The sequence below is a fragment of the Pelmatolapia mariae genome, unplaced genomic scaffold (genome assembly GCF_036321145.2).
Source record: "Pelmatolapia mariae isolate MD_Pm_ZW unplaced genomic scaffold, Pm_UMD_F_2 NODE_ptg000088l+_length_50524_cov_1, whole genome shotgun sequence".
NCBI lineage: Eukaryota > Metazoa > Chordata > Actinopteri > Cichliformes > Cichlidae > Pelmatolapia > Pelmatolapia mariae.
This window is the reverse complement of record NW_027051804.1, coordinates 1-26,500: the sequence shown is the minus strand read 5'-3', so window position 1 is coordinate 26,500 and position 26,500 is coordinate 1. Positions and strand designations below refer to the sequence as shown.

The 26,500-nt window shown below is 45.3% G+C and overlaps 2 pseudogenes; one reads left to right on the top strand and one right to left on the bottom strand.

The window, feature by feature from the left end:
* LOC134622615 (kinesin-like protein KIF13B) overlaps positions 1–16,678 on the bottom strand; it is a 33,419-nt pseudogene extending 16,741 nt beyond the window's left edge.
* A 299-nt stretch (positions 16,679–16,977) lies between these two features.
* Positions 16,978–26,418, top strand: LOC134622614 (elongator complex protein 3-like; annotated as a pseudogene).
* The last annotated feature ends 82 nt before the right edge of the window (positions 26,419–26,500 follow it).

The following is a 26,500-nucleotide window of genomic DNA, read 5'->3' as shown; positions in this document are numbered from 1 at the left end:
ACTTTAACCTCAATCACAACTTTCATGTAGTCTGCTGTTGTCAGCAAATTCTAAATTCTGCACTAACATTTATATTTCTCAGTTTCACATATGTTGTGTTTTTTTTCTGTTTTTTTCCTTCCACAACTTCCCAGCTTTCCCACAAACGAGCTTATACTTCACTCTGACTAACGAGCGTTCCTGCTGCGTGGCTTTCATCAGCTTTTGATGCATGCTGCGTTCTATTTGTGGTCGTTCTAGTTCGTGTCTCCACTCACTGGATTGTCTTCGTCCAGCTCCTTCCACTCCTGGTAGAGCTCCCTCATGTCCACCAGCCTGTTCTCCATCTTCTCCAGAGCCCAGATCTGCTTCCCTTTACCTTTACGCCGCACCTGGATGGCCGGCTCGCTCAGCACTGCATCGCGCTGCGGCGACAGGAAAACCAAACGTGACCCTGTCAGCATGTCCATCCTCACAGTCGGATACGGCTTTACAAGTTCAATCCAAGAGGACTGAAACATCATTTCAACACTTTTCCTCATCAAATGTTGCTGCGACCGAACTATGAAGCCTTCATCATCACCTTCTCTTTAACAGGTACCACGTTTGTTTTAAAGCAGCAGACGTCATCCTGCTGTACCTTTCTGTTGGCATCCAGGTTGGCGGCCGGTATCTGCAGAGTGACCAGATACTCCGTCCTTTTGTTGAGCTCCTCAGCAATGAAGCCGGCCTCCTGAGCCAACAGCCTAGCCCGAACGATCTGCTCTTTAAGTCGTCGCAGGCTGCGGGTTATCATGGCCTCTCTGTAACACAAAGACACGATGACAGTCAGCCACACTGTGCAGAGGCTCCTAGATTTCTTCTTTGGGGACCGACAGAGAGAACAGAGGTAGCGCCACCTGTCCTCGCTCCAGCGCCGCACACGTTTGTTTGAGCTGGCTGACAACACGGCTGCAGTAGCACTGCCTGGGACGCCCGATGGTTTCTCGGGGGTGACTCGCTGGCGGAGCTGCTGCAGCTCCTGTTCATACATCTGCCTCTGGCGCTCCAGAGCACAGCGCTTCTCCTCCTGGTGCTGCTTCTCCAGGGTCTGCAACACTGACTGCAACGGGTCTGGAGGAGGACACGGGGAGGATAATGGAGAAGACACTGTGATTATTCTGGCTTTCGATTAAAGACACACTGTAGGTGTGAGTGTGAGAGTCAGTGGTCTCTGGCTGGAAGCATTGCAGACACACAAACGCTGATAAACACTCAAACCACTAACAGATAAAACCCTGTCAGAACTGCTTTTGCCTCCCAGTAAGACAGTAAAGGCACATTTTTCATTCTGACTTTGGCTGTTCTTCACATTATTTATATTTTTACATTCAAACTCTGCATTCACTCCATTTCCCAGCAGCACACCTGCCAAGTTTGAAGTGACAGAGTATCAACAAAATGCTTCAAGATTTTTTCTCCTTTTAGGTCAAAAAATAAAAAAGAATTTTTCAAAAAATGAAAAAACCAAACCGCTTTTATTAGCTCATCTAACAAATGGCTGACCACTTCTTACAACAATGTTACGATTTAAAGGTAACATTTTGAAAAAGCCCCTCTGTTACTCTGACTCACCGTTGTTCCACATGCCTTTCATCATGACCTCGGCCTGGGCGAACTCGTAGCCGAAGCTCCTCTCGCTCGACACGTCGCTGTACGCATCCAGCTCGCCGACCTCCAGACAGTCGCTGCTCGAACACTTTGTCATCGCGGCACCCTCCTCATCCTCGCCCCCCTTTTGCACCTTTTGCCTGGGCAGGTTGATCCTGCGCTCGCACAGAGGAAAGAGCGAGTCGGACAAAGAGGAAGTGTCGCAGAGCGAAAGAGAAACACTTTGTTACCACATGTAACAAATGTTGGTGTGAGAAATCTGACGCCGCAGATCCAGGTTCAAACACACACCTGAAAAAGTGGTTGTTCCCCCACAGGATCCTGTCGCCATGGTGAAGCTGCACGGGATTCACGACCTCAGTGCCGTTCACGTACGTTCTGCAGAGAGAAAGCACAAAGCAAACATTTGATGTGCATCTACAGAAACTGAAACGAATGAACTCTCCCAAAAATATTAAGTATAGTTCTAGGTTCTTTCATTATTATTAGAGCACACGGCTCTGATTCAACTCATTAAAACATTTTATTTTAGTCGGGCCTGGTGTATCCTGGTGCTCTACTACAAAGCACATGGAGCAAACCCAGGGCATCTTTTCCTTAGATGGATTCACTCGGTCTAACACCAGCAGTGAGGGCGAGCAGTCACACGAATGCAGATTTAACTAAAATCAACCCAGGGTTTCCAAATGTAGCCTGTCCATATAACCGGAGTTTGCTGCATGTGATCAATAACCAACATGGACGGACAGAACACAGCTGCTGTCACCAAAGTGCTTGGTGGCAGCTCCACAATGCTCGTCATTGCTGCTAACATTTAAGGCATTTTGCAGGAAAGTCTGTTGTCTGCAGCTGTGAGATTGACCTGCAATCCAATTCAAATTGAACGCAGCTTTGCAAGCACAAAGTGAGCATTGCAATGAGCCGGTCTTCTGCAGTATCGTTTGTCACGGGCTAGCTACATACTTAGCATTGCGGTGAGGAGTGAGCACCACGCCGTGGCTCTCTGTGACGTCAATGACGCAGTGTTCTGCTTGGATGGCCATCCCACACAGCTGGATGTCCTGTGAGTCGGCTGAACCCACGCGCGTGTGATCCTGGATACAGGACAAATGGTCACTTAACAATCTGAAAACTATCACAAGCAAAACATCTGCACCTGAGCACATCTGCTGTTTGTTAATGCAAACATCTAATCAGCCAATCAAATGGCAGCAACTCGATGTATTTAGGATGGATGGTGAGTTCTCAGTACTTTTAGGTAGTAGACCAGCAGCTCGTTGAGGGCAGGGTCAGCGTTGAGGTTGACCAGATAGCACTTATCGTCGACCACTCGGATACCAGACGACTGCAGAGAAATGCCCAGGCTCTCCAACTGCCTCTGACGCTCCTGCAGAGAACACACGTCACGTTCAACACAGGAACTAACCGAGTGATTGTTCTGATCTGTAGCTGCTTGATGAAAGAAAAGAGAAGTGGCTGGGATACTAAACATAATCTCCATCATGAACAAAACAGAAAAGACTGATGACATGTGTCAGCTCAATAAATGAATTGATTCTGAGTTCAACGAGAGTTTTTAAAAATATATTCATCTGGATAGAGATGGAAAAATAATGTATTCAGCGTGTCCTGAAAACTGAAGCTAAGCTGAAGCGTTGAACTGCAGTTCCTCTAACGGCCACTTGAGGCTGCAGGTCTACGGGCTGGTACAATGACACCGTTACCATGACTACCACCACTTATGGATGCTTTCAGTTCATTTCAAACCGCTGCACAGTGGCTGAATGTATTTTTTTACCTTATCCATTTGAATACTAGTAAAGCGTAGAGGCTGGGGATGTAACCCTCTCGCAGTGAGGTGACAAACAGCTGACTGAAGTCGCTAACCCTCTTAGCTGAGCTGTTGGTGTCTTTTGGCCCATTTTATAGAATGATGTGACCAACAGCATGGCCGTGTGTGCAGTACTGTCCGTCTCAGCGTTGGTGAAATCCCATTATTTAATTAGTTTGTAGTTTCACTGTTTAACAGCGTTTACACCTTCCTGTCAAAGCCTCCGAGCGTTAGCTGATAACTCCAAACACTGAGGATTTAAACGCTATCAGAAAGCCACGGTGACGTGTTTTGTATGCGGTCTTGTGTGTTTGTGTGTTGCTACCTGTGCAATGGCCTCCGTTTTCCTAAGTTTGTCCTCCCAGGTGACCGTCATATCTTGGATCAGTTTCTCCGACTCCTCCAGTCGCTCCTTGAGTTCGGGGGCCTTCATAGACTGAGAGTGACAGCAGCTTCATTAGACTCTGGACACATGTCACTGGATTATTACCCATAATGCTCACTGATCAGTCGCAGGCTGAACGAGGCCAAACCTCCGCCTCGGTGAGCTGCTCCTTCAGCTTCTCCACTTCCTCTCGTAGCTCGCGGATGATTCTTGCATTGGGGTCTTCGTTCACCACGGCGTGGTTGACGATGTTCTTGGCCCGGTCGGCGTAACGAAGAGTGGACAGCGTCTCATCGTAGTTGTCTGCTGCTGGGCTGATAGTGGCCACCATGGCGGTGCGACTGTTCCCTCCGAGGCTGTCCTGCGGGTACGAACATTGCCTCAAACTCAGTTATTAACCCCAAACTCTGAGCATTACAGTAATGTAATTAAGCACGATGACTTATGTGCGCGCAGTTTGAAATCTAGGATGTTGGGGAAACAACATTTCACACCATTACAATGCTATCTGGAGCCAAATTAAGACTGATTTGAAAATCCCAAATTAAACACCCAAAGCTGGCAAATGGAGCCTTTTTCCAACTGAGCAGAACTAATGAAACAAACAGCAGAGCCTTGAAATGTCACAAAATTAATTCATTTGAGGCAAAAGGAATGCCTCCGATGTGAGTTTGCAGTGCGATCTGAGGCTGCATACTTGAAAACAAAGTTCCTTTCTTGTACCTTGAGCAGCCAGGTGAGCACAGAGTCTCTGTAGGGGACAAACTTGCTCTTGTTCTTCCCTGCTCCATGGTCAGCCAAGGCAGAGATGACTAAACCCAGAGTGCTGAGAGATCTGCAGGGAGGGACAGAGATGGGCTTGTGATGCTACGATTAGAAGTCCACACGTCACCTGAACAATCTCAGCTTCAAAAGACTGAGTGAAGCACAGACTCAAAGACCGCTGCTATCGCTTTGTTAGCCGGACGCTGATGCGCTTCTGCAAAACATCTTTAATTGCAGAAACTAAAATATGCTTCCTATTCAGGGGCGTTCACACTGGTGACCCAATAGCAGGCCACACACACATCAGAACTGTTTGAGCACTAAAGATGCTCAGAGACGCAGAGAAACAAGACGTTTCCAGTAACTTCAAACAAACACGGGTGTCTGGATGCTCTAGAGCCGAGGTGGGAACTCCAGGCCAGTGTCATGCAGGTTTTAGATCTCACCCTGGGTCAGCACACCTGAATCACACCTGATTAGGTCCTCTGGAGAACTACACAACATGCTGAGGAGGTCATTTAGCCATTTAAATCAGCTGTGTTGGCTCATCATCTAAAACCTGCAGGACACCGGCCCTCGAGGCCTGGAGGCGGACACCTCGGCTCTAGACTGAAGACAAACAGCAGCAGGCAGTAAAACCGGCTCGACTGTCAGTATCACAGGTTTATTTTCTGCGCACTCACTTGTTGATGTTGCTGCCTTCTTTGAGCCGCTCCCCTGCAGCTCCAGTCTTCGCTGCCCGCTCACTTCCAGCCAGATCCACCAGACTCAGCTTGCTCACCTTCTCCCCGCTCGTCTGCAGCAAACACACGACGACGCACACGAGCTCATCGAGCTAGAATCTCTCATAGCTTTTGAATGAGAACGACTTAACGGAAGCAGCGATTCACAGACAAAAGACGAATAAAATACATCTGGGTATCGCAAATGTTGATGCAAATTATTATTTTATACGTTTTTTATAGATGTAACTGAAAAATTGGACACATGATGTGTTTTTGTGACAGAATGCTAACAGCAAAGTGCCAACAGACAGACACCGACAGGTTTGAGTGCTTCTCAGTGTTACACGTTTGGACTTTAAATAAGACGAAACGAGTCCCCTTGAGTTCGGACACATTTCACGAACACTCGAGCCAATAACTGAAAAGATAATCAGCTGCAAAGAGAGACGGTGTGCACACGCGAGCGTGTCTTTACCCCAGACCGCAGGTCCGTGAGCGTGTGCGTGAGGATGATGTTGAACACGGCGTGCGACCTGCTGCTCTCTTCATTCATGTTTGTGGCCGCCACTGTGCGAGACTTATTTCCCTCTGACATCAGAGACTCGATGTCCTGTTGAACACCAACAAACACACACGCCGTCTGCAGCCACCGTTATTACTTTCTGGTCCTCGGAAACCCGATGCAATAAAAAAGAAAGAAACAGTTGGTTTACCTTGTAGCTGGTCACAGCCAGACGGGAGAGACCGTCCACGTAAGGCCCCAAAACTTTGTGCTCTCTGACTCTCAGTGCTTGTCGGCTTCTGCAGAAATAAGGAGACAGTCACAGCTTTGAGTCCTTCAGCTGCCTGGACTTGTTCAGGGAAGCACTGTGGACCCTGAATGTTGCATGTTATTCCAACATCGCAGCAGAATGACGAGTGAGGGTCTCAGCATCTCACCCCTTCGGGTCGAGCAGGTCTCGGACCTTCTCGTTGTAAATCTCCATGTAGGACACCTCCACAGTGAAGCTCTCCCCTTCACGGGCCTCCTTCTCAGTCCTGCTGAACAGCGAGCTGCAGAGTCGAGGGATAAGACCGGGCTGCTCTGACGGAGCCCATCATGGTGTACGACTTCCCCAGAACCTGAAGACAAACAATCCAGACGCCAGTGAGAGACAGAACGAATCACTCATCATTTAATACAGATGCTTGTATCATAACAAATGTAATTCATTTAGGAAAATTCAGCTGGAATAAAAGAAGCTGCCAAACTAGAGTCAGGTGAGAGCGCTTCATGTCTGACATGTGAGTGTGAAGGTCTCAAACAGCATCCCATGTCATTCATTTGTAATCGCGAAGAGGGGACTGCTGAGCCAGGCTTAGTGTTTATCACTGCAGCTGTTTGACAGACGAGGCTTATGGGAGCTGTGGGCAGGGAGGGGCTGACCCTGCCCGAACCTGCATCTGCCCATTAATCAAAAGTTAATCTACTTGTTTGGTTCAGCAGATGGAAAAATGGCATCCTGACAATATCAGCCACAGCATCGTTACTTCATGACACCAAATGTTGTTTCTGCTTAAACAGGCAGAGCGTGCCACGACTGTGCCATCTCTTTCCTCCGGAGCCAATATGTGCAGCGCAACAACAGATCAGTACCCACGTGTGTTAGCATGAGTCTGGTCAGGAAACACTCGGCATTCAGACAGAAACAGTGTCAAACAGGTTTCAGAGTATTCACAGGTTACTGCGGTGTGAAGTACAGAAACAAAGCACAAAGCTTTGCAGTGACTGTATGACCCAAACTACTGAGAACTAAAATCAAAGTCACAAACAGTCAAATCCTGTTCAGATTCAACTCGCTTCATTCAAATCTGACGTAGGAGGAGCGGCGATTCTGTGTACAAATGGAAACATGTGATGCTGCGGTAGGATGTGCAGTTCCTCTTATCTTTACTTATTTTAAAGTTGTTGTTCTGAAATGTTACCCGTCTGCCCGTAAGCAAAGATGCAGGCGTTGTAGCCCCATGAAGGCATTGTCCAGCAGACTCTCCCCGAGGCACTGGAACACCACGTCCTGACCTGCACACAAAACTCAGACTGTAACTGGTGAAATCAGCAACGACACACAAACGAAGCTGATGATCCTACAAACTTTTAACACGAACGGGATGACAGGAAGAATAATTTTGCTCTGTTTTCAGACTGAGCCACAACCAGTGTGACTCAGTGTGTAACCCCTTCATCCAGTGGCGGTCCTAGCCTGTTTGGCGTTTCTCCTCCTCTTCTTTCTATTTTTTCTAAACTGAGCACTTGATGGCTTTGAACTTTTCTTGTCATCTTCCATTGGCTTTAATTTTGCACTCCAGTATGAACACCCATCCCCCAACCCGAGGATCACCACAACATAACCTAATGTGCTCTATTTGGAAGCAGCAGGCCCCCCCCTCCCCTTTCGACGGGTTGTGTGTGAGACTTTAAATCATCAAACTGTAAATTATAAATTTTAAATTGTTATTGATCCCTTTACCCCTGGTCCTAAAGCGGATATTTATTTTCTTACTCTTCTTATATTTATTGTTTGTTTACTTGCACTGCTGTAACTGGAGCTCGTCGTCTCGTCTCTCTATATACTGGACTGTATGTAGCAGAGATGACAATAAAGTTTACTTTGACTTCAGCAGCGCGCAGGCGCACCGAGGGCTCTCGCGCTCACATTTCGCGTATAGAATTTCGAAAAAACATCGGTGCAAATTATAAGTCTGTATCATAATGTCTGCTGTTTTCGTGTTTGTTGGTTTGTTTTTATTTTGTTTATTTTGTGAGTTGGTTATTAGATGCTGCTCCAGCCACCCAGAGAATCCCCCGCCGCCCCGCCCTCTCCTCCCTGTGCCGCAAGCAGCAGGCGCACCTCGCAAACGGAGGGCGCCCTTACTCCCAGCAAATGGGCGATAGAAAACCGACCGGTGCCTGTGACATTCCCGATATGCGCTGGCTGATGTCGGGGCAGCATGAGTACGAGCTATTTTTTTTTTTTTTTTTGCCGATGCCCGTGATGCCGCCCCGGGCAACCGCCCGTATCAAAAACCGCTACTGTCTTCATCCCAGCCCCCCCACGGTCGCCTTCTCAGCTCCATAAATAGTTCAGAGTATCAGGAACACTCCGTCAGGAGACACGTTTGTCACTGTGAAAATGTACCAACCTGCAAACTTGTCTTTCTGAGAGTCGTCCATAGACCCAGAAACAGTAGTCGTACGCAAAGACCTGCAGAAAACATGCGACACACATGTCTGTAATGTGCACACGGAACCATAAATGCGCGATTAATAACTCCATCACATCATATTTACCTTGGGCTGATTCCTGGAGACAGAAGAGAAGGAAATAATATTGTTACTGATATTTAAACTTATTTGTCATAATTCTCAGTAAAATCTTTGACCACACAGACACACGCACACACACGTACGCGTGCACGTGCCCACGCACGGTTGGAGGTCAAAGTCAGAGGAGAAAGGAGGTTTCAGGGTCTTTGCTTTTGTAGAAAAGTCTAAATCAGTCATCGGGTCACTAATCATCACCGGCCTTTGTGAATCCAGTCGCTGCGTTCCCCGAGACGCCGGCCTCGGATCGACCTCTGCATCCACAGCACTTTTAAAACACCGTCACCGTGTTTATCCCAGCCAGCGCAGCGTCACATGCATCGACCGCCAAACACGTCAACGCCTTCCATCAAGTCCAGTTTCATTACCACACATGACCCGTTCTCCAGTGCAGCCCTTCATCCCACGTCATCATCAGCTGAGCAGATGCTTCCAGCCTCCCAGCTCTGATTTCCAGGGTGAAGATGCGCTTCTTTATACGAAAACTGCAAAATGTCAGTTTCCTGCTGTTACTAATTTGCTCATAAAAATAATTTTGTGTTGACATCAGGAGGATGTTTTCTGTGATTCTGCCATTTTTAAATAGAGAACTACTTAAGCCAGCTCATCCAAACCATGTCGGCCAATATCTGTCAGGAATATGGAATTTCAAAAACGTAGCTGAAGACTGATGTGGAATCCTGAGATATCGAGTTTGATGGAAAACATGATGGCACGTGATGTCACAGCAGTCCTCTGCACGTCCTCCTTCAGTGTGTATTTGAATATTTAGAAAATCGACAGATGTTGTGATGAGAGCTTTATTATTTCTGTAGATGAAGCCAAAGCATTTGTTTAAACACTCATTTGGAATAACCCATGAGACATTCCAATCCAAGGTCAAACCTGGAGGTTTATTTTTCAGTGTTATGCTCATTTTAAACCACATCACGGAGTTTCAGGAGACAAAGGCAGGCGGAGTATTACAGCTAAATGCTACTGTTGCCCCCAATCAGTCAGATATTTGCTCCACCGTCTTCATAATGGACACATTATTCTCGCATGATCGTAACTCCAGCGCGCTTTTCACTCGTTGATTACAAATTCCAAATTTCTCCAAAGTCAATATTCTGTCTTCAGGATATATTCCTTATTCAACTTGTACGGAGCCTCGGGGCTCTCAGCCAATCACCTGCGCCTGATGACATCACACACTGTGACATCACACAGACTGAAGGTCAGTGTGAGAAACTGACCTTTTGAATCCACTGTAAAAAAACAAAACAAAAAACAACAAACAAACAAAAAAACACACCAGACCTTTTCCTGTAATTGTACACATTCATCACGTCATTTCATTGGCCCGCCCACTTCAGATCAAAGTAGTGTGTATGTGCGCCACCATATCAAATGAGTCAGACGTCCACGGTTTAGGTCAGTGTGAGGCCCGAGCTGCAGGCTCGCAGGGATTACTTCCACATGAACTGACCTCATTCGAACCTTTGGTCACGTTTAATAAACATCCACTGAGTGTGTATGCACGGATATATGTTGTAGAGAAACACAAGAGTCTACTTTAAAAGCTTGTTTTTCCTGCAACCAAGTGCTAAAAAACAAAATCAGTTTCTATCTGCTTCCTGTTATTGTCCTACTAGAAACAGGCTGACAACATCTTTAAATGGGATTTGTGCTCCAGGCTGTGAAACATTTAGGCTGATGTCAGTTGAAGAGCTTCCATATTGGCTGTAAACTTATGCTGTTTTTCTGAGAAAGCAGAAAAGCAGCAGGACTGAAGGAAAATTGAGGCTTTCCTGTCTGCAGCCGGTTGGAAGATGGCTGTGCAAATCTCCAAGAAGAGGAAGTTCAGTGCAGATGGTATCTTCAAGGCTGAGCTCAATGAGCTCCACGCTGGGGAGCTGCTGAGCACTCTGGGCAGAGGCGGGTGTGTGGACGGTCAGCTGATCAAAGGCAGAGGTCCCCCGAACAACTGCACCGAACAGCAAAATGAACCACATCCTGCACGAACAGGATGCGGTGGCTTTAAGGCGAAGCTCAAGCTACATCAGGACTCCGGCTCAGACGTGACGCTGCCCCCATCTGCCAGACACGTGAGCTCAAATACAACAACCACCAAACTGCTCACTGCACTCAAAACCAAAGCCTGAGTGTCGTACTCCAGGGAGCACATGTGCCCACCACACAGGAGGAAGCAAAAGCCAATCATATAACAGCACAATCAAACTAACCCTATACAAGCAAAACAACGTGAATACTAACAACACACAAGTCTGACATGCAATAATATGGCAGCATTTTTCAGCCACACTGAGTCACTAAAAGTAAATGTTTGACGCACGCACACACACTCAGTTGTCACCACTCAGATTAAGGAGCTGTAATGAAACAAGGCCTCCCTGTGTGAGACTTGGCTGATCCATGAAAGAGCAGCCTTTAGTCCCGCTCTCTCCTGGGATGGTGAGGACATTCCTGAGATAACTGGCTCGCAGCATCAAGGAATCACTAAAGGAGGACGACGGTAGGTCAGCAAGTCTGTGACCAACAAAGTCTGGGTTTATACAACCGGTGATTTACAAATCAAAAAATGGAGACGTCATAGTGAAGACATAAATTAAATGTTGTCATGAAGTTTGATGTTTTAAAATCCATCCCAGGTGGTATTTTCTTATCAGATCTTATATATTAAATGTTCTCTTAGAGCAGCGGTCCCCAACCCCGGGCCTCGGACCAGTACCGGTCCGTGAGTCATTTGGTACCGGGCCGCGAGAGTTGAGGCTCAGGTGTGAAATGTATGGTTTTCAGGGTTTTTAATCGGTTTCAGCGTTATTTTGTTATCGTTTTTATCGTTAACTCGGTTTTCCTGGGTCTTTTCATGTGTGTTATGAATAAATCTTCTTTTTTTCTGTACCGGTACTGGTTTTATTTTGTTGTATTTATCCGCGACACCTTAAAGGCCGGTCCGTGAAAATATTGTCGGGCATAAACCGGTCCGTGGCGCAAAAAAGGTTGGGGACCGCTGTCTTAGAGCATACGAGGAAATTCATGAAAATAACTGTTAGAGTCCTCCCACAGTATTAACCTCCTAAGACCCGAACTCTTCCATGGCAGCATTTTTAATTTCTCTTTGATATTTGGGCTGATTGTTTTTACATTCATCAGGTCCCAAAGAATTACCAGATTTTTTTTTCCTAATTTTTGTTTCTAAGAAAAATCAGAGACACATGTGAGGATATTAATTTAAAAATTCGATAGAACAGTAGCAGTATAGTGTCCTCGTAAGTGGATATCAGGGCCTTGAAGAGCAAGATTTAGTGTTTTGGTCTAAATAACCCAAAATGTGATGTCCAGGTCCTAGGAGGTTAAAGCAGGAACAGGGCTTCATTAATCTGACAGGCCCTGCTGTGCTGCAGCCTCCCAGGGTGCTGGGACATATTAACACCCTCTGAAGCAAATCAGCTGAACCATCAGGCAGTGAGCTGACTAAGCACAAACTTTACAGAAGAGGCCGTCCTCTTCACAGCAAACAGGGAAACTGCAGTACTACAGACACAGATGCCTTCTGCTTTCCACACTTTGGTTAATCAACACGAAATGCACACAAAACAAATCGGCACACAGAATCGTCTGTTAGAGATGCTGATAGCAAAACACCTGCAAATGGCTAATATGAGCAAATCAGCTGATAACGTCGGTCTGACACTTTAGGCTTTTTAAACAGGCACTATTATTGCTTTACATCTACACCTCTTTATTATGAATTCATATTATGATCCTACTGTATAATGATGGTAGCATGTGTTTGGATGTTCCCTCCTACAGGAGCTGACCAATCATGATCAACCTTTGCATAAACACCCTGTGAGTGCCAACATCTCTGAGTTATACAGATATTTTATACAAATCCAACAATCGTGTGCATTTGTACATTTGACAGTTCGATTAAGCACCAGACTGAACGTCAGGTTGTGTGTCACAATCCAACGTATTATAGCATCACACTACAATGACTGCAGTGTTTGTAACGTCCCATTGAGACAGCAGTGGTAGGACTGGAGACCAGCTTGTGCCACAGAGGCTAAAAAAGCAGTTTAACTCCAGTCGGCAGGAAGGTTTTGGAGAGGTCCGCGAGACTTGAGAAGATTATGTGAAATGCTAAAGCTTTGTAAAGACCAAATTTACCGACGGGATAAATTAGGTCAAGCCTTCCATTAGGAAGAATAACATTTACTTCTATAGTAACAATACTGTTGATTCTTGTTAGTTTGTTAATGTAAAATCTAACTATCATGAGTTAAAGATGAGTTTACCACCTCCACCGTTCCCGTCTGACCTCTGTGCTGGTCTGGGACCGTTTGTGCCACACTGAGCCTGTAAAACGTGTTCATACCGAGCCCCAAATGGGGAAACACAGCGCCGCTGAAGCGTGTCAGGACAGAAGAAACACACGGATACATACGCATGAAAAAATGCAAAGAATCACAGTGAAATATGAGACTCGAACCTCCTTACAAAGGCAGTGATTCATTTAGTCCATGTTTGCAGGGGACTGATTGCCCTAAGGCATAGTTACATGCTGAACAAGGGCCAGGACCTCCAGGGAACATCTCCCTGCACCACTCAGTATCTGGCTGACTGCAACACGAGGAGAGGAGGGTCGGACTGCAAACTCAACCATCAAAACAAATTACAGTTTCGTGTGTGCACGGCAACGCATTGCACCAGTGTGACTTGTGACATCATAAACACGACTGGAGTTACAGAAAACTCCGACACCATTTCCCTTTGCTTCTTCCTGCTCCTTCAAATGTGTGTCAGACTACCTGAGCAGGGCTGAGCCGGGGACGCACACGCCCTTTGTAAAGAGTAACGATGCAGAAGAGACAGAGGGAGGAGGGACATTTCCACGGAGGATGGGTGGAGTTTTAGATTTGAGCCCTTTTCCAAACGACTGGGCGCCAACCTGAAAAGCTGGTTAGATTCTCTCCAAACTCACCTGACGGTAATTAAATGAGTGAATCTGTGATACAGTCAGTCCTGTTATTGTATACATATTACAACACACTCACAGCCAGGAATCTCACTGAACTGTCTGCACTTGTCCAATGCAAATAGCTACTCATAAAAAGGGAGAGATAGTCATTAAAATGTTGCAGAGATGAGGAGAAGAGTGTTGTTCTGTAAGGCAGAGCGCCTGATGATGTCATGGTTTTACCCTGATAGCATGAACGGTATGATTTCCGGCTGGCCCAGGATATCGTTGCAGCTACCGCAATGGCTTTGTGACCCCACAGAGAGGTCACACAGAGGGGGGTCAGTGTAAGAAATGTAGGTGGATGTATCGGTGAGTGCATCTGAATGTGATTTTGGTCATCACATTGACATATTACAACTTCTGCTTCTACAAACCAACCAATAGAAATGCCAGCCTGAAAGACTAAGTATCACAGGCGAAGAGTTAATGTGACCGAGAAGCTGAAAACCTGATACCCTCACATGGCGGCAGCCTTTCAATCGTCTCACGTTATGGAACCACGTCCACGATGCTGTGTCAATACTCACGGAAACAGGAAACGGCTTACAGAGCTTATAGACCCCCTGCTCACCGTTAGAAAGAATCCAGGCGTAAGCCACTTTTGCACTGGCCTCACATTTCCGACCTGGAAGCTACGTGTATGGTGCTGATTCACTGAGACAATGTGTTCATTTTAAAAATAGAAAACGTCCGTCTGTCTTGGTAAATACTTATCCAACAAAGGAGCCCGTCCCTGCTGACGGCAGACAAGACGCAAACCTAAATCTCTGAATGTTCTTCAGCGGCTATCATGACAGCGACATCGCATGGTAGGAAGTAGCAAAGGAATTGCAGCTCTGAATCATAGCCAAAGATTTAGTAGCTATCATCAGTCTACAGAAAAACCAGAGTTTATTAGATCCATGCTGCAAATTTCAATTTAACACGTTCTGAAGCACGCCTATGGTCAAGCTCCAAGTCACGCTCCACCACCAACACCGGTCCACGTGTGAAACACAGCTAACAAGTTGTGGCGTGCTGCTTAACTAAAGTTTACTTTGTCAAGTGTGATGTCATCAGATTGATGATCCCCAGCAACGTGACTCAAGCCGACAGGTCTGCTCAACAATGTTTCCTGATAAAGAGATGAAGCTCAACAAATTGATTGGCTAACCGGGGAGGCTCCACTGTGGACAGGATCAAATGTTGTTGTGGTGAAAGTGGAACAAAGAAAAAATAAACCACAAAGTGTCTGAAATTTAAACAGGTTGGCTTCAAACTCACGACTACTTCTTCCATGTAACAGCTTACCGGGGGTCTGCTGTGTTCATACTAGTGACGGCTGGATGCAGGACTGTCTGGTTCCCATCCATCTCCACCACACATTTGGTTTTCAGGTCTTTTTCTGGATAGTGGAGAAAAACAAGGTGTGATTTTTGGACTAAAAAATAAATAAATAAATAAAAAAAGTGAAATGTCCAAAAACAAGCTGCACAGTCTTCATAATGCACTGTTTAAAAGCAGCAGCTCATATACTGGGTGTCATAACTTTCCCTAAAAGTTACTGAGTCACTCTGCAGAGTAACAGGTGGCGTGCATGCGCATGCATGCATGCATGCGTGTGTGTCCATAAGCTCCAAACAGGCCAACAAAGGGAGGCAGGAAAGAGGTTTTATTGAGGCTGATTCATCCAGGCCTGCACAAACACTACGACCAGTTTACAACTCCCTGTGCAGACACTAAGGAAAACCAGGCTCACACCTTCTCTTCCTCATTCCTACCTGCACTGGAAGGATTTTAAGGCGGAGACAGAGCAGCAACTTCCTGTCAGAGTAGGTGTTAGGGCATATGAGTCACAAGGTTGTATTTTATCTTTTAAAATGCTTTATTATCAGCTTTCATTTGAGGACTCTTAATCAGAAAGTGATAGCTACACTTAAAAGTTCAAAAGTTGCTGCTGCAGTTAGCTGACACTCCAGTCCAGCTCAGCTGTTGTCAGAAGTATTTAGGCCAGTGACAGTGCACAAAACACGTCTCTGCGATCTCGAAACGGCACCTATGTGGGAGGATATTTGAATTCAAAACTTAAATTTAAAGACATAAGAAGTGCGTGTATACTTCAGAGCTTGAGGAGGAAAACCTAACCCTGCACTGAGCTTTACTGTTTACCAAAAGTTGAACGAGAGCAAACACGGACTCAGATATGGGTGAAGCGCAGGGCTGATACTTCCCTTTGAAGGTGGACGGTTGCTTTAAAAGCTTCATTGAAACCAGCGAGTTAGCCATGAACGCTGCAGCCGTTTGTACTCACCTCTCCTGTTCATTGGCCGCACACGAACAGCCACCTTTACATTGGAGTCACTGAGACTGTTGTCATCCATGGTGGCACCTGACCTGCGTCACATGAATTTAAAAAAACAAACAAAACAACAACTGTGAAATGACTTGGCGTGTGCTTAATATCACACATTGTGCGATACCACTTATTTATCCGAGTGACACCTGAACACAGCGATTAAACTGCGTTCATTTTCTAAATCACTTTTCTAAAAACTCCAGTCAGTGACGGGTGAAGTCTACCGTGAGAAGATAACAAGGTAAATAAAAGAAAAGGAATAAACCCTCCATAGTTCAGAGTAGCAAACTAACCGTGTGTGCAGTGGTTTGCCCGTCCGACTCCCTCCTCTCCTCTCAGGCGCCTTCAAGTAGTGACACACAGCAGCTAGCCGGGCACGCTAATGAGGGCTGCATGACAGCAGCACACAGGATTAAATACTTCCACATTTACCGCCGATAAAAGTAAACCGGCACTTGTACACTGCACCGTGGAAAGCCCCTTTAAGGTCTAAGAAACACTTACGACAGTCCAGGGTTCACAACCACAGCTCCTCCACCTGTTGCATTTCCTGAAGACTTCCCGAAGGAATCAGTCAAGCCATGTCAGCTCGCAGCTAAAGGGATTTGCTGCGAGACTTAAGTCAGAGAGCTTCCAAGTCCGTCAGCTGCTCCGAGCACACGCGGACCGTCGCTATGAGACGGAATTGAGCGCCGCTCTGTGGTCGCACCTGTCGTAGAGTCTGCGCGTCTCCTTCCAGCTGCGCTTATTCGGCACATGTTGGGATGTTTTAGCGAAACAGCCCCACTCGCTATTAAATAAGCCAAACTTGGCGTTGTTCTACTCATGAACACATTTACACGTCAATAAATGACAGGTTAAACACTGCGAAAGTGTGTTTACGTTATTTTGCGACAGCCGCTATCCCCGCACGACAGGTGCCGTGTTCGGTCGCAACGTGGAGTTGTTTGCTGTTACCCCAGAGTGCTGTCGGGCTTTAAAGACAGATGAAGAACTTTTAACAGACCTCCTTTCGTAAATAATTGGACTAGGTGACTAACGAAGGAAATGGGGAAGCCAAAGAAAAAGAGTGAGTGTGTGGCAAAGCGTTTTAAAACATCGCAAACTGCTTTCTAAAGTGCTGAGGGTGATTGTAGCTTAAAGCTAATGCTAACGGCAGGTCCCATAAGATGATGACAGAAGCTGCATAACTCGGCAGAGAAGAGTTCAGCAACTTTTCTCGTTTTCATAGAGATCCGTTACACTGCATATTGGACTGTGATTCACTCCGTAAAGCTGCATTTGACAATTTGGACTCCTGCACATTATAAAGCTGTGTTTAAACAGCGAATAAACCTTCTCACTGTAATGACGGTAATCTCACTATGCTGCGCTTGTTCTTGGTCAGGTGACCTGAGCCGAGCCGAGCTGATGATGATGACCATTGCCGATGTCATCAAGCAGCTGGTTGAAGCCCACGAGAAGGGAAAAGACATCAATCTTAACAAGTAAGTAATCTAAACGATACAGTAGACATACAGCGTGTGCAACAATAGTCTGTAACCAAAACAACAATGAACTGGTCCCACTAACTGTCTACCGTCTGTGTATGTGAAGTTGATTAGTCTTAATGCTCTTTGGCACAGAGCTCCACAGCGCTGCTGCACTGACACATGTCTTTATTCTAAAATATGTGCACTGTAGTTTATTTATGGACAGCTCAACAACGATGACCATTTTCTGTGTTGGGCTATTGCAAAAATGCACGTGTAAGCCATCCATGTAAGAAAAGATTAGAAATTGGTATCAGCTGCAGGAAACAGTCATGTGATTACTGTGTAGATTACATGGGCTACATATTACAATAATTAAGAATCTACTATAGATGGTAGATTTCCCCCCCTTACGTTTAAGACATGGTTCTTTCTCTGGGCCTGTGGTCATCTAAGTGCTGCAGTCCTGTAGTCTGGGCCAATGAGGAGAGGACCCAGTGTCGTTGTTATTCATGCAAACTTCACAACCAAACATCTGGTGTGTGTGCGTTAGTGCACTTGGCATGGGTGACTTGTACATCTGTGAAGAGCCCCTCAATGCAATATGATTTATGGAGGTTTTGAAGGAATCAATGCTGTCATCCAGATGTCAGACCACAATGTGCAAAAGACATTAGCACTCGGTAAGACATTAGCACATTATTGAATAATAAATATGACAAAGGAGCAGCTGAAACGCAACACATCGAGGAACAACGAGAAACCTCTTCCTGTCAACACCAGAGCTGTTGATCTCCTCAGTGGGAAACATGCGCCTATTCCAAATTTTTTAAAAGCTTTTCGTGGCATCAAATCCAAAATGAGTTTGCATTAAAGAACAATTTTAATTAGTTTTTTGTACAATTTTCAGTTCCAGGTGAGTTTTAAGCGAGTTGCATTTTGTGTTTTCAAACAGAGTTAAGACTCAGGCCTCAGCTAAATATGGACTTGAAGCTCAGCCCCGATTGGTGGATATCATCGCAGCTGTTCCACCGCAATACCGTCGAGCGCTGGTGCCCAAACTAAAGGCCAAACCTATCCGCACTGCCAGCGGGGTACGTTGTGTTTATTCTGCCGTCCATATCTCTGTCCTGCAGTCTGATATTTCAGGTTAAGGTTCAGTAAGGCTGAAATAAAATGCACTAAGTGGCTTGTTGAGGCATGTTGAGTAATAGTTTGGAGTCACATGTTAGCAGATGTGTGTGTGGCGTGTGTTTATGTCTGGTATAATCTGCGTACAGCGTACAACACTGATGGGGTTTAATCCTTCAGCTCGCTTTAGATGGACAGTGAAGATTGGAAATGCATGAACGTTCAGACTATATGGAAATTATATCTCTCACAATACCTAACCCCCAAAATAGGAGCAGATTTAATAACTTGTGTTTTTACTGCAGATTGCAGTCGTAGCTGTGATGTGTAAACCTCATCGATGTCCTCACATCAGGCTTTACAGGCAACATCTGTGTGTAAGTATTGCTTTTTGATGAGAGAAAATCTGTGAGGACATATTTCATCTTTTAGCTGTTTCCAGTATGAGCAGTATCAGTGTTGTGTAAGTATATTTAGTGGTCATACTGTGGTACACAGAACAAACCCTAAAGCCAGGTAGATGTAAAACCTTTGACATGTTTGAGTGCTGACAGGAGTTTATTGATAATCAGATGTGTTATTAATAATCAGTTTTTTGTTTTTACTCTGGCAGCTACTGTCCTGGTGGACCGGACTCTGACTTTGAGTACTCCACACAGTCTTACACTGGCTACGAGGTGAAGCACCTTGATTTCATCTACTGTGTATGCCTGGATGGAAAGTTTGAAGCCTGATAAAGTAAATAAGTTGTCTCCTCAACCCAAACTGGGAGCTGTTTCCACAGCAGCCTCCTGCGTCCCATTCTACTTTCAGAAACTCTAAAATCCACAAATAATCCACAAATAAGCAGTCAGAGAGCAACGTGCTCGATTAGAATAAAATGTTATTGCGAGGTCTCTAATGCCTGATCATCCTGGACTTTGTGAGGACAAAGACTTAAAAATGAATTCTGGATTTATCCTGGAGCCGGTTTAGAGAAGCTACGGACAAAATCGAATCGTGGCAGTGCTCTCGCTGTGTTTGTGTAGAGACCAGAATTTATACACATGTGCATCGACACACACGTGTAGCTACATTTCAGGGAAGTTTCACATCACGTTATGATGTCGTGTTTGAGAATTGTCTTTGTTTGTGACTTCCCTACAGTGAAGAACCCAGGTATAAATCCGTTATAATAATTACAGTAATCCAGCCTAGAAGTAACAGTTACATGAAGTAGTCCTTCAGCATCACGAGGCAGGATGTTTGCAGAGATATTGTGCAGGTGAACAAGAGCCATTCCTCCGAAACGGTTTAACATTCAGCTTAATGGACACGCTCTGTTCAGAAATGACTCCCAGGTTCCTCACAGTGTTACTGGAGGCCAGAGTGATGCCATCCACATACATCAAGTTTTTATATTTTGTGCATTGATACTTTGAGCCATGTTTTTTAATTTAACCCAAAAAACGGGTGTGTAAGGTTCTTAGCACAGAACCCTGTGGAACTCCATGTCTGTCTTTTGTACGTAAGCAAACGTACGTTAAAGTCCTTCCTGCTTCTCCCCTTCTTTCTGACAGCCGACTTCCATGAGAGCCATCCGAGCTCGTTACGACCCCTACCTACAGACCAGACATCGAGTGGAGCAGGTCAGTGATTTTCTACGGTGTACTTTTTAAAAGTGACATTGTTTTGATTATTCGTGTTATTTTGGCTTTTCCTGAAATTACAGAAGCAGGAAGCACCTTTATCAGGTGTTTCGATTGACCCGCCTGCATTTAGCACATGTGAAGTGTGTCTCTTTATGTGGTCTCTAGATGAGCCATTTCCACAAATCAGCCGGTGATAATATATTTAGTGTGCTGTAATGAGTGTCGAGGCTTTCACTGACCCTAATTATGCCATTATTTAAATTTTACGGGCCCATTAGTGCTTTGCAGCAGAGCAAAGTCATTCATTGGAACAGTTCATGTGGATCTTTTTTTAAACTGGACACAGTTTTTGTTTTTTCCATGGAGCTTTGCCTGTGGAGGTGTGGTTTATGTGCACTAGCTGTTTAAAGTTTAATTACAGTTAATTTTTTGAGGGAACAAAATGATTGTTCTGCTGAATAATGGTGCATTGCTGCACTTAGCTGAAGTTGCAGATAAGTCCATTGCTTTAATGGTACCCAACCCTCGGGTGTGATTTGCAGCTGAAGCAGCTGGGCCACAGCGTCCGACAAAGTGGAGTTCATCGTGATGGGCGGGACCTTCATGGCTCTGCCTGAGGACTACAGAGACTACTTCATCAGAAACCTTCACGACGCCCTGTCAGGACACACCTCTAACAACGTGGCTGAGGCTGTCAGGTATTTAATTTCTTGGTAACAGAAGAAGGATGATAAAACGGTCACGTATGCTAGAACTACTGAGAATAACAACAGTGGCATGTTCTCGAGATGTTTGGACCCTTCCATGCTAGTGGTTGAAAAGTAAATGCCTGCTTTTGCGTGAAAAGGCACGTGAGAACATTTCCAATGAGATAATGTCGGATTTAAAGGTTGGATTTCATGTTGGTTTCAAAAAGCTCGCAGCGAATGATGCAGAGATTATAAAGCGGCCGACGTCTTTGATACGGGGATGTGTTGATTCCTGTAGTGATTATTAGACGGAGGTTTTTCCTGTAGGCAGCAGGGTCCTGTTTGTACGTCCAGTTGTTTCCCTGACGGCCACTCGCCCCTGCAGCCTCTGGTCTCAGCTGCGGTGTTTTTACCATTGTATTTTCAGAAAATGTGTAAAGGTGTAACCACAAGAGGGAGCTACTTTACCATTTTCAGTATTTCCCTGAACTCACTGAGCTCTTCTCGCCTTCTGATCATCTCATTTTATTCTTACTGTCCATTTGCGTGTTAACATCAGTCAAACTATTTCCCTGAGTCTTACCTGAAATCTTCTAATTGATTTTCTGTCACCTGTTGTTTGTGTTTGACCTCTTCTGTATATTTTGGTGGTGATTTGAAACGTAACTTTTAAATTTGGATTATTACTCAATAAGCCAGTTTTTTTTTTTTTTAGTGCCGTTCTTGTGTCATGTGGCACACCTCGGCCTTTTCTCCCCGTTTCCTGTGTGTAACAATGGCTCCTGCTCTTGCCTATCGTCTGTCAGGGCTACTGTACTGTAACCCTGAGAGACGGCGGGAGAGAAGAGACGGTCTCTTCCGCTGAGACCATTTATGTCGAGGCAACAGTAGATGGATCAGCTGATTGGCCAGACGCAGGCTCTCTCTTCTGACCAGTCCAAAGTGTGGACACAGCTTTTCATTGAATGGTTTTTCTTTATTTTCATGATTATTTACTTTGTAGATTCTCTAGATTGAAACAAAAAAGTGTGAAATAACCCAAAACATGTTTTATATTTTAGATTCTTTAAAACAGCCCCCCTTTGCTTTGATTACTGCTTTGCACACTCTGGGCCTCCATGAGCTTCATGAAATGGTTTTCCTTAGTCGTGGTTTCGTAGCAGCTGTTTGACCGTAAAGGCCTGATTCACACAGTCTCCTCTGAACATGCAGAGATGTGTCTGCTGCTGGAGCTCTGTGTGGCATCTATCTGGGCTCTGATCTGAGCTGCTGCTAACCTGCGGTTTCTGAGGCTGGTGACTCGGATGAATTTATCCTCAGCAGCAGAGCGGACTCTTGGGCTTCCTTTTCATAAACATGTGAGCCAGTTTGGTCGTAGGGCTTGATGGTTTTTGTGACTGCACTTGGGGAAAGTTTTAGCAAGAAACTCCACAAATGATCCCTGACAGGTACACCTGTGAAACCATCTCAGGTTTGCAGCGCTGCCAAACAAGCAAAGGGCGCTGCTTAGAGGAATCTGAAATATAAAACATATTTAGAGTTATTTATCATTTTTTTTCTCTTTGCCTCCAAAGATCTGGCTTCATATATTTGATGTCTTCAGTTTGTACAATGTAGGAAGTAGTAAAACCATTAAATGTGTGTCCAAACCTGTGACTGCTGCTGTACATCATCATGTCTGCTTCCTCAGAGGCTGTGCTGCACACCATGCTGATAATTCTTTGGGAATCACCGTGTGTGTGTCACCAAACGTGTTAACCTTCATTACATGTTTATATAATCAGCTGAAAAATAAAAATGAAGCCAGTGCAGCATGACTGTAATACTGGGACTCCCAGCATCCCCTGTTTGTGTCATGCAGTAATAAAGTGCCTGATTCCATTTAGTTTAAACTCCACTCTGCTTTAGTTCAATCACCACCAGACTTCCTGAAAGAAGTAAAAAGACGCTGATGAGGAATCCACACATTAAACTGTTGAATGAGTTCATTCAGGATTCGGGTGAAAGGAATAAGCGAGGCCACTCTGACGAGTCCTCTGCTTTTACTCCCATCGATTTCTCACTCGGCCACTTGTGGCCAGTTTTGAATGAAATTGTCCCGCAGCTGCTCAGTATGGATGAGTAGCAACGCCAAGATGACTTGGAGAAGATTCCAGTCAAGTTTATAGAGATGATTGGACCGAATAATGGGTTTGTCTGCGGTCTGAAGCAGCCACATCAGCCTGTTTGTGTGCAGGAGCTATTTGCTTTCCTAAAGTCCGATTAGGCCCGAGAGGCTAGTTTGTGCGATTGCGTGTCTCTTCTGATGTATGTCCCCTGTGTGTACACGAGTGTGTTTGCGGGAAGTGTGTGACAGTGTGCCTGAATCTTCCCTGCACTTCTATCAGCATGCTTTGTTCAGATGCTAGGATTACGGTAATTGCAGTGGCTGCGTCTGCTTCTCAGGACGCAGGAAACACTCGGTTTTGCTGCCCTTATCTCTGTGCCTCAGTGTGTGTATGTGTGTGTGTGTGTGTTTGAAAAAAGTCGTGTGCATTTGATGTCTCTGCTTCTCACCGTGCGAACCCTGCCTGATCGGATCGCAGCAGTGAGATACCTCGAGATAATCGCCCGAGATAATAGACTTTTTATTGATTCATCTCACACAATCTGATCATTCTCTCTGGAGCATAAACTCTTGTAATTGGTGTAAATCAGCCAGCAGACTGTAAAAGATGGACGTTTATTGCCAGCAGATACAGAGTCTGAAGGAATATGAGCCGGTGTGAGGGCAGCTAATCGTCATCAGAGCAGCTGGAGTGGAGAAAATGACACCTGGCCAGTGTCACGAAAAGAGGTGTGTGTGTGTGTGTGTGTGTGTGTGCGTGTGTGTGTGTGTGTGTGCGTGTGTGTGTGTGTGCGTGTGTGTGTGTGTGCGTGTGTGTGTGTGTGTGTGTGCGTGTGTGTCTGTGTGCGTGTGTGTGTGATTTCGATCAGTCACTCAGATAAGTTTGAAAGTAGCACTGGAGCCAGACTCGATGGAGCTCATGTTGTTTCTGTCTCGAGATGACATTTGTAGAAGACGAGTGAACGCGCTGCGTCACATGTTGCTCCGTTCTCCATCTCAGGCGTCCTTGTAGTTGTTTATTGCTTTATTAATCAGCCTGTGTCACATGCAGGGACACTTAGTGAGCAGTGTGGCCTACTGTTAATATTTAATGGGTTAGCTTTTATGATCATTCTGCACGTTGTTCCAAATATTACTGAAATGGAAAAGATGCAGAGTGTATAGCGGACTAAAGGTGGTCATACCAAATATTCGCTTTGAAGATCATTAAACTTGTACAAACTTTTTTGCCTCATGTACGGTATTTTCATGATTTCAATAAATCATTGCACCTCGGAAAGAAATGAGGGGTGACTCGAGACTTTTCACACAGCACTGAAAATCATAAAGAAACAGAGATGATAAAGAATTCAAACAAAGGGTCTGATTGAATATGTTATTCAGAGACAAACTGTTTAAATGGACGAGCCAGTCAGGACTCTAAAGTTTCTGCTTTTCTTAATCAAATGTGTGATTTTTGTTTGATGCCAAGACTGTTGACAGATTTCACTTAATATGAACAAGATGCTATCAGGTTCAGTCAGATTTGAAGTGGAAGAAGTCTCAGCAGGACTGAAAGTGTTTGTGGACTTTGCAGAAAGATTAGACTCACGGACTTTGTGGCAGAGTTGCAGAGAGATCTGAATCCAAGTTTATAAGCTGGAATTGTTTGTAATAAAGCAGATTTTCATCTGGACGAACCACAAGCTTCATTTGAGATGTTACCCGGCCAATGGCTGCTCTGACTCATGCACTGCTCCCGCGTCTCCTGCCTCTTATAACCCCGAGAGCCTCAAAATGTATTTGAATTCTGTCAGAAGTTGGCAGATGTATTTGTTGTGTTAAAGACAGCTTCAAAGAAAACGCTTGAATCCAGTAGGACCAAACACATCTCTTAATAAGTAGATCCAGATCATACCCAGTAAACAAAGTGTCAGTGACTTGCAAACAAAACACTTGTTAATGTCTCATTTAGCATTTGCCCCTGTCATGCGTTTTCTTTATTGGATTGATCAGTGTGTCTTTAATGTGAGGTTAGTGTTAACTGTCGGCATAATGAGCCGAGCAAACTCGCAGCCTGTAAATTGATGTTGCTAAATGGTCCCAGTAATATGTTTCCTTCATATGGAGCAACTCAAACATTTAGACTCTGTGAGACTAAATAGTGAAATTAAAAAGACATTATCACACAGACATGAAAGCGATATTTTAAAAACACCTAATGAGCAGAAACGACATCAGCACAAGTAACTGGGAGTGTTTTTCTCCTGCAGGTACTCGGAGCGCAGTAATACCAAATGCGTGGGGATCACTATCGAGACGCGGCCCGACTACTGCCTGAAGCGGCACCTCAGCGACATGCTGGGCTACGGATGCACCCGGCTGGAGATAGGAGTCCAGAGCGTCTATGAAGACGTGGCCTGCGACACCAACAGGTAGAAGTCATGTGACAGCAGGGCAGGGATAGCTCAGTAGGTAGAGTGGTGGCCCCATGATCGGAAGGTCGGGGGTTCGAATCCACTGAACGGCTACCCTGAGGTACTCCTGAGCGAGGTACCGTCCCTACACACTGCTCCCCGGTGCGCTGCTTAGTGGCTGCCCACTGCTTCACTGAGTGAATGGGTCGAATGCAGAGAGAGTAATTTCCCCACGGGGATCAATAAAGTATACATTATTACTATTGATGGGGTTGCAGCCTGCAGGCTTTAACAGCTACTCTCTGCTTGTGTGTTTGTGCAGAGGCCACACGGTGCGAGCTGTGTGCGAGTCTTTCCACCTGGCAAAGGATGCCGGCTTCAAAGTGGTCGCCCACATGATGCCAGACCTGCCGAACGTGGGCATGGAGAGGGATGTGGAGCAGTTCATTGTGAGCTTTTTTCTTTTTCTTAATCTGAGAACACGAGGAACGAGTGAGGGCTGGTAGGTTATTACTTTGTCAATAAGAGCGAACCGCTTCCAACCGGGGTGAGTGGACTTGATTTTGGAAGTTAAATGATGGCAGCCTTTTGCTTGTACAGTGCTGTGAATCCCTGTCTTCTGCATATACAGGAAATGTTGTGAGTCCTTACAGTAATCGCATTACTTTTGCGATTACTGTAAAGGACTCACAACTTTACAACTGTAAAGACCTCAAAAGGCCATTTACTTTTGAGGTCTCGTTGGCGGCCTCCCTGGAAAATTCTGGTCACTATGGAAAAATGTGCATTCAGCGAGCAGCTGGTTGGTGGTTGCTGGAGGTCGGTAGCTTTGCTGGGTGCTGTCAGGCTGAATAAGAAGGTGCTGCACCAAAAATGTCCTCTCGACTGCTTTGGTCACCAGCACATCGCCACGGTTTGGATGGAAGGTGCCGACCGCTCTGCAAACACTCACTAACGAAACATCAAATGATGGTGAAACTCAAAAAAGTGAGGACGCAAAACTTCAAAATTAAA